We start from the raw sequence: 9,566 nt of genomic DNA on the forward strand, positions 1-9,566 counted from the left end.
AGAGAGAGAGAGAGAGAGAGAGAGAGAGAGAGAGAGTAACGAACACAAAAAGGAAGGAGGAGAGATAAGGATGACAATAATATGTTAAAGGAGCAAAGTAATTCACACAAGCCGCCAAACACCCACCTTTATTGGTAAAATATTTCTTTCGATGCTATTGGGTTACTAAAGGGGTAGTAGGCCTATCTCCTAAAGTAACGACCATTTCGAATAGAATTGAACCGAGTAGGTGTAAATCATTGTTCCGTTTTAGTAGAGGTTTTATGGCGCTCGCAACTGCGTAAGGTCATTTGAGCGCCAGAAGATAAGAGGTGTTACAAGAGAGTAAGAAACATAAAAAGGAAGAAGGGGGGGGGGGGATAAGGATGATAGATGTTTGATAGGAAAGAAGAAACAAACCACACCAGAGCACCCACCAACCACCCACATCAATTTATAAATCGTTTAGGAAACAAGTTTCGAGAACGTCGCTCTGACGATTTGAACCAGGGCCACCGCTACATATCTCAGTGTAATAACAACTCAGCTAACAGGGCACTACATTAGCCAATAGTTAAATGACGCATTGTAAAGTAGCTCATCGTGCCTGTTGTCACAGTAATAAACCTTAATCAACATATACAAAAAATATCATACATTCTGTTTTCCTTTGACATCTAAATCACCATCTCTCTAGAGATGACTAATGCATTTAGAGAAAGAAACAAATACGTTTCTTTTTTACCTAAAATATCAATGCTCTAAATAAATCAGCATAGGAGTGAAATGATAGATATGTAAAAGTAAAAGATGGTTTGGTCCAGCACAGCATCCCTCTGGTGAATGTGAACGAGAATTCTCTGTCGTTTTGGAGAGGATACCACGTATCTACATGAGATAACCAGTCCAAATTTATTGGCTGACATCCAACATTAGACGTTCTATCTCTGCCTGTCAGGAAAGGAGCAGATACCCAGCGGGATGTGACCACTGACCGCAGTATTAATTCTGTTTTAGTGGCTGCAATATGGGACTCGCTATCACAGGTAGTCTAGACTAAGACATACTTTTTTTTTATCATAGGACAGCCTGGCAGTGGTAGGGGCCGGCAAGGAATCCCGGTTACTTATGAACATTGGACCGGAAAACTGAATTAAAAAATAGGTGTATAGCTTTCTTTTGAAATTTTACATCATACTGAAAAGAAAGATGGTTTTCTTCGAACCAAAACACCAGAACCCATGTTACAACTAGGTGTGCAAAGAAGCAATGTCCTAACAAGGCTGATGAAAAATAAAGACATCACTTAAATATCCGGTATTTTCAATAAATTATCTTAATGCTTGCAGAATTCGTAGTGAAGTCGTAGTGAAATTACTCAGAAGACGGGTTATACGAGTGCCTAGAAACAAGCTAGGAAATTCAAACTGTAAGTTAAAAGTTCTACTCTACCATTGACACATTTTAAATTTTAGACCTTTCAAGAGACGGTCTGTTTTGCCTGTGCTTATCAAGACTAATGAGCGCTGGATAGGATACAGTGTCTAAGCAAACTGATGGAGAAACTCGCCTCCTGCCTAGAACAGGGAAGCGCCTAACGCCTAACCAGGATGTAGTGCCCTCTCTTTTTGTCACTTGTTTTCTGTTTGTCCAGCTTATTTTGTTCCTTCATTAAAAGACCGGTATTGTGCCAGACTAATGCACACACAGCAAAACTGGAGAAAGGGATTCCGACAAGAGAGATGAGATGCTACAGCAGACTCCTTGACATCTCATACAAAGACCTCATTTCAAATGCTAAGGTATGGAGCAGAATCACAAACGCAGTGGGGCAATAATATGAAGATCTACTGACCACAGTGAAGAGACGACAATTTAAATGGTATGGGTATGTCACAAGATCCACAGGACTTGCCAAAACAATCCTTTAAAAAAAACGTACATGAAAAAGAGAAAGAGAGGAAGGCAGAGAAGGAGATGGGAAGACAACATAGCAGAGTGGACAGGGAAGACTATGGGTGACAATCTGAGGAAAGCAGAGGACAAAGAGAAATGGCTGGTTTTCCGATGTAGTGGTACCCCCACGGTTGCCCCAACCACGGGATAGAAGAAGAAGATTGTGCCAACAGGCCAACTGTCTTAAATTTCACTTTCAAGAAAGAATACACCCAGGTGCACATTTACAGGAGCAAGGATGAAGCAATAGAATCTCCACACGAACACGTAGCAAATAAATACATGTCATAAAAACGTGCGATTCCACGGAAACTGACGGGGCATTTGGACTTTACTTTCTTACAATGATAACACTGTAATTCAATATCGATTAATTTATTTCAATTTTAAATGATAAAAACATGAGAAAGACATCAAAAATCATATTAAAAACTGTCATTTGAAAAAAAAAGGACTTCAGGCAAATTTTTTGACATGTTTGGTTTCGGTAACTAGGGGGACAAATGAGGTATTTTTTTACTGTCCCGTCAGATACCGTGGAATAGCTCAAAAGACAGAGGAAATAAAACTGTTATTGCGAATTAGGGAATTGGTTTCAGGAGAACATTGGGAATAAAAGTCTTTAAGAAAAGTATTAGTGTTCATTTGTAAGATGTCACCTCTTGCATTTTTTTTACGTTTCCTCTGTCCCGTGCACCGCGCCTTAAAACTAGTTCAAGGCAAAAGTAAGGAGATGCGGGAGATGAGAGTTTTTGGTGGTGGTGGTTGGGGGGAGCGGGGAGTTGGTGGAGTCGGGTTTGATTTCATGGGTAGCAAGTATAGAGATATTGTGGAGAAGTTCGACCTTCTACTGGCTTTATATCCAACCGTCCGCTTGTTTTATTTGGGGTTTTTTTTAGGGGGGGGTTGTTTTTGTTTGTTTGTTTGTTTGTTTGTTTTATTTTATTTTAAGGGGGACTCGGGTGGTAGAAAATGGAAAAGAAGCACTATAGAAGTCTGCTAACACAAGAGGGGTTTGAAAAGAAACGTAACTGACTGAACGTTTAGCAAGAAAGATGTTGAAAAAATAATTGCTTCAGTACAACAGCATTTATGATAGTGGTCACATTGTTGACTTGAACTTGAACCCGAGATCCAGAATGCAAGACAGAGATAGTAAAGAAGTAGGACTCACCTGACAATTACATAACAGCTTCTAATCGGTGTCTGGAATCGAATAGACTCCGAAAGGGTATCGACAAGGAAATAATTGCTGGAGGATATTGATGACAATAAGAGTATGACTACTGAGACCAGTAAGAATGGTTTACAAGGGCTGAAGCAATGAGAAGTTGTATTATTATGTCACTGGCAGCAACATTGTTATTAAAACTTATTGGGGCAAATATAACTAAGAACAGTTTTATTGATGAGAGAATATCCGCAAGACGAAATTCAGACAGGAATAGGCAAACGCGAAAAGGTTGAACGCCCATTAGAACACTGTGTGGCTATTTCAGAAATGGGAACCCCGAATCCTACAGGAGCGGGCGAAGTGGATAGAACTTTTAAAAATCACTTGGCAACCTATTTTTCAAGTCGCGGGGAATCGAACAGGGGTCATCCCCACCACAGCCGAGTATTGATAGTAATTGAGCTAACGTGACACCGATGGCTACATGGCACAATTGGTAAAAGAAAAATACAATTATACGAGTTACAGAATATTTGAAAAGGTTGGGGGTTTCTGCTGATTTTTTAATTTTAATTTTTTTTTTTTTTTTTTTTGGGCGGGTCAGGGGTTGTTTGGCTTTTTTGTTTGTTTTGTTTTGTTTTGTTTTGTTGCTTTTGTGGGGGGGGGGGGGGGCGCAGGGAGGTGAAAGATTATAGAAGGATCCTGAGGAGAAAAATGTTTTTTTTAAGACAACATTAAAGTACAAGTTTACGCCTCCAGTGATCCAATTCGGATCATTCATCCAACTTTCGTGCCGAATGCAATACAGCGTCCCAACAGACAGGCGGAGATGCTCGATAAGATAAGTGCTCAAACTCTGGAATCGAATTCACGTCTTCTGAGTGCATCAGTGAAACGCCATGGAATGGATACCCATTAGTCAAATACAGGATTAGATCAGATCGAGTCGGCTTGGATAATGGTGCTGGAAAGTGCTCAATACATTTAGTTGACTTCTGCGTCGCTTCATCAAATTTTGACTTGAATGTCTGTTTCAGCGGACAAACAGCAGGTCGGAACCCGAAATGTGTAGTATTTTTTATTTGACCGTTTTCATTGAACTGGGCCTGATTAGGAGTAGAAAATCAGACAATCAAATATGTTTGGTTTAGAACGATTTTATCAAATTGTGGGAAAATGGTCGTTTTTGTCCTGTATTGTGGAAAGTCTGACAGCTCTCAAATGTATCAACGTATATCAAAAATGATATCAAGCAAAACTGTGAGCAAAATGCACGTGGTATCGTCATTTCGTCACAGTTTCCGGAATCTGGAATTATTCAAAAATATAATTTCATGGGTTCTTTAAATTATGTAGCTCTGACAGCAACGAAAATAAGAGAAAGGCCTGCATAGGGGTGTCTTAGAAACAGAAATACGTAGGCTTGGGTAAAAAAAAAAGTTTAGGCTCATGTTGACAAATGCGCATCATATCTTTGAAATGTGGCTGCAATCTCTTCCGTGCTCATATGGTGTGTTTGTTTACGTAATTTCGTGCTTGTTATAATTATATATTCATGGTGCCTTAACTAACACACACATACACACACATACACACACACACACACACATACGCACACACACACACACACACACACACACACACACACCTTTTCTTGTCAAAGAATGTGACAATTAAACAAAAGGGCCCATTTAAATGGCAATAACTCTGTCATCTTCCTGTTAACTTCAACAAAACTTCGAACAAAAATAGTCCAGCCAAGGGGGCGTCATATTTCTTAAAAGGAAATCAACTAAAGTATTTGAGAAATACCAAGTTTTTAAATTGCCAATTAAACTTTAGTAACTCACAAAATTTTATTACTCTTAAAAAGTAATCCATGATGTGTCTTTTTTCAGTAAAGTTAAGGAATAAAAAAGAAAGAAAAACTTCGTGTTCTTCTCTAATTGGAAAGGTATTAGTAAGAAATTGATATGAAAGACCAGAATAAGCGAATTAAGTCAGAGAATGTTGAAAAAAAAAATCTTTCAGCTTCTTGATGCGAGGAACATGTTCAGACGTCCTCTCTCGAGGGAGTAAAAAAGTCACGTGATCTATCCAACAAGGAATGCCAGGTATGCGTCGATTTCAGCTGCGGTCACAATGACCCCCTTACCAACATGACTGAAAAACCCCTTCCCCTTGACAGGCAAATTAGGGTGTTTATCCTTTCCCTCAAGGACGCTACCCAATCCTGCATTTGCGGAGGGTCTGGCCAAAGATACCACGATGAAGGCCACTCATTTAATACTTATGGTTCTTCCAAAGAGCGTGGTCAAATAGCAGCTGGAAAAACGAGTCACATTTCCAACTATCGTGGGTTCGCAAGAAATATTTTGTAATTCATCCTGTTTATTAGCTTTCTTCAGGCCAGTGAACACCTTCTATTGTACTAACTAAACTTTCTACGCCGTCTTTGACCACGCCCGTATTTTCCGTTTTCAATGTGCCCCCTTTAGCAATGTGTGTCTACCTGTCTGTCTGTCTGTCTGTCTGTCTGTCTGTCTGTCTGTCTGTCTGTCTGTCTGTCTGTCTCTCTCTCTCTCTCTCTCTCTCTCTCTCTCTCTCTCTCTCTCTCTCTCTCTCTCTCTCTCTTTCTCTCCCTCTCGCATTCTCACCTCTCTTTATCTCTACCTTCTTTTCAATGTCTCCGTCTTTGTTTTCTTATTTTTCTTTCTTTCTTTTTCTTTTTCTCTCTCTACTCTCTCTCTCTCCCCCCTCTCTCTCTTTCGCTGTCTCTCTCTATCTCTGTCTCAGTCTCTCTCTCTCTCTCTCTCTCTCTCTCTCTCTCTCTCTCTCTCTCTCTCTCACTCACTCACTCACACACACACACACACACACACACACACACACACACACACACACACACACACACACACACACACACACACACGTTCTCTCCAAACCGCTCATGTCCTCACTCTGTGATCCTGAGCTATTGTGCCTCATGCCACGCATCATTCCAGTAATCTAAGACTGACTGCTCTCAACATCCACCTGAAACAACATCTCCTTCCAGTCCAAATGCGACACATTCTTGTCGTCCACCTGTCCACTGCCGATTGGAATGACCACTTGGACAGGATGTCCTTCTTCCAAGTGTTACAATAGCCACGCCAACTGGGCCTAAAGATACAGAGGATTATCCAGTCGCTGTCCCGGAGTACTTCAGCCGACATCTGACATGCCCACCAACCAGTGAAGACTAGGACAAAATCAGACGAGTGTTCTGAGCATTTACGCTCGGAATGACGTCTGTCCGTAACGACTGCGGGTCGATAGAAACGGAGACATAAGCTGATTCCTCGAAGATGAGGATCAAGCAAATCATTGGGACCATGCTATCGAGGTACACAACTGCTTTGTAACTCATGCAGATGCGCATAACGTATCTCCTGTTCGTGACCACGGTCTTTGGGCCAACGCTTTGTTTCGTCGCCGTTTGATTCCCGTGTAGGGAAGATTTTGTAATCGAGTATCTCCGTCTATCCCTCCCTGGCAGGCTTTCCCTTGGCAGACAGACTAGAAACAGCCCGTCTCCTAAATGATCTAAACTGTACTGATAAGGGTGTAAAACATTTACAATTACATTTTCCCCTATTTTTGCCTTCGCTGTCTCCTTCGACCTTTACTTCCTTGAGTCGGAAAGAAAAGTTTTTTAAATGAGCGACCAGTGGGTGTGGCCAGGGGTGAAATGCAGCAACGGTGGTTTAACTCTTAGTATAAGCAAAGATACTACACCCTACGGTAGGATGTACTATCTTTGGTATAAGCAGACTCTCTGGTATAAGGAAAAGTCTTCTTCTTTTGTGCGCAAACAAACTGTCGTAATCCTAGTTTTCACTGTCACAGACTTCTATATAATCCAGCTCTTGTTTACATTTACCTGTTTACATAAGATAAACATCAAATTAAGTAGAAATGGATTATCCAAGCTGTAAACATACAGTCTGGTTACAGAAAAAAATGAATTTGCTGAGACTTGATAGATTCTTTTTAAGACTAATTTTAAACAACCGAGAAATGCTGAGTGCACGCTCAACCGGCGCTCTGTATGCTAAGAGTTAAAAAGCAGTTCCACGCTTCGGAGACGTGCAAAGGTTTTCTTGTGTTCTTTATGAGTGTAGGTTGATGAGTACGGTGAAGTTGTGTTGTATTATGTGATTGCTCGCGTACATCGCATGGCGCAGATTATGCTCATGTATGAAATATTAGAGTGATAACACCTTCTGTTTGTGTGCAGAATTCCCACGTATAACAAACTGTAACTCCCAGGCACCTTCAGGGTTTAAAAAAAATTGTTTTTGTTTTTCTGTTGTTGTTGTTGTTGTTGTTGAGGTTGTTGTAGTTGTTTTTTTTTGGGGGGGGGGGTGTTTTTGTTTGATTGTTTGTTTGGTTTTTTTTTTTGCTTTAGGCTTTTTGTTGTTTATTTAGTGTGCTTTTTTTTTGGGGGGGGGGGGTATGATAAAGGGAAAGATTTTCTTTTTTGTTCTGCTGTTTAGCTCACACTCCAAAAAATTTCTTCTCGGGTCTCTACCTTCGATACCTTTGAAGGAACCAGTGGACATAAATGATTCACTGTTACTTCAAACACCACAGAGAATCATGCCTCTCCTTGTCAACCTCACTATACCTCTTTGTATCGGTCTGTCGACCGACGAAAGCCGGACACAAAAAGACATTTCTTCAAACCTCAAAGTGTGGAGTCCCCCCAAGAAATAATCAGTGGTATTTTCAAGCATTACAAATATTTGACGACAAACTTGCAAATACAATTTCATCTCATTATGCTAAATTATTGGTGCTCCTTTACTTCCTCCATACTCCCCCAATCCCTCACTCCCTTCCTACTTCACGTCCTCTACCCCCCCTCTCTCTCTCTCTCTCTCTCTCTCTCTCTCTCTCTCTCTCTCTCTCTCTCTCTCTCTCTCTCTCTCTCTCTTTCTCTATCTCTCTCTCTCCACACAGACACACACACACACACACTCTCTCTCTCTCTCTTTCTTTCAGTCTTTTTCTCCCCCCCCCCCCCACCCACCCACACACGTGAAAATAAACACATGTTTATCAATTTCCGTTTCCCATTTTTTCTACCATCTTTTCACTTGCCTATAAAAGATATTATGACTCACTTTAGACATACGATATACAATCTTTGCATTTAATTCATTGAGCTTTCAGCTGCACAGGCGTTGAAAGACATCCACGCATACTACAATGCGATTAACGTGAAGAATGCATTCTTGTTTTCAAAATTTACTCTCTAAACAAACAAAAAAGAAAAATAATAGTGAATAAGCTTAAAAAAACAAACAAGTGTTGTTGTGAATACGAAATCAGTCTCCAAACGAAAGAATAAAAGTAATCTAAGGAAACACAAATTAAACATGATAAAGATAGAACAAAGAAAGTAAATGATTGGAACGTGACAATTTCTACGCGCGCGCACACACTCATACACATCTTTAAAAGTCCTGTTCTTTTCCTGTTTACCTATACATTTTCTCTTCCTTTCAGCCCCCTTTTCCCCAATTTCTGAAAAAAGGGAAACACATTTCCGGACGACAACTTTTTGCAACTACAACTTTTCCTTCTGAACGTGATGTACTCCCTCTAGCGTTTAGTTACGCCCCTTAGTGCCACGACCCTTTGACGAAAAACGAAATTATCTCCCCCTGGCATTGAAGTCATAATTGCTCAAACTCTTGCAGAGGAAGCCGTGTCGAATCAAGAGGTTAATGAAAGCGTTGTTGGATTTATTCTAGCAACGGAAGGCGCGTTGTAAATCTTAACTGTTGCCGCTAGCACTATTGTTTTAATATAATAATAACAGAAAATAACAGCAACATATCAACACATAATAGCACTGTAGTTCACTGATAGTCTTTAGCTTATCAGATCTATTCTGTACGCCCAGTTAGAACCATAGCAAAGCCCGTTTCACTGTTAACTCTACTTTTCATTTTCTCAACTTCGGTTCTTTCCGGTATTATGTTCTATTAAGCATCATTACGAAACAGCTTATAGTGAACAGTGTGTTGCTGTGATGTTTGTTTGGTTTTATTGGTGTCCTTGTTTCTTTTGTTCTTTTGTTGTTGTTGCTTTTTTTGTTTTGTTTTGTTTTACTTTATTTGTTTGTTTGTTGTTGTTTTGTTTGTGTGTGTGTGTGTGGGGGGGGGGGTGAGGTGAGGTGGGTTCCTTAACTATGTTTCCTGACAAAGCGCGAAGTTGGACAAAACGTAGAACAATGTTTTAGAGTCATCAACATCTATGAAATGCATTCAAGTCTCCATTTACATAGTTACCACTGTACAACAACAATAACAACAACAAAAACAACGACGACGATGACGACGACGACGACAATGATGATGATGATGATGATGATGATGATGATGATGATGATGATGATGATGAT

General features: G+C 40.2%; 1 protein-coding gene across 1 annotated transcript in view; it reads right to left on the reverse strand.

Moving 5' to 3' along the window:
- Positions 1 to 9,566, reverse strand: part of LOC101857968 (urea-proton symporter DUR3) — a gene marked incomplete in the record, with an annotated part of 88,436 nt that overhangs the window by 66,699 nt on the left and 12,171 nt on the right.

Source organism: Aplysia californica, unplaced genomic scaffold (genome assembly GCF_000002075.1).
Source record: "Aplysia californica isolate F4 #8 unplaced genomic scaffold, AplCal3.0 scaffold00426, whole genome shotgun sequence".
Classification (NCBI taxonomy): Eukaryota; Metazoa; Mollusca; class Gastropoda; order Aplysiida; family Aplysiidae; genus Aplysia; species Aplysia californica.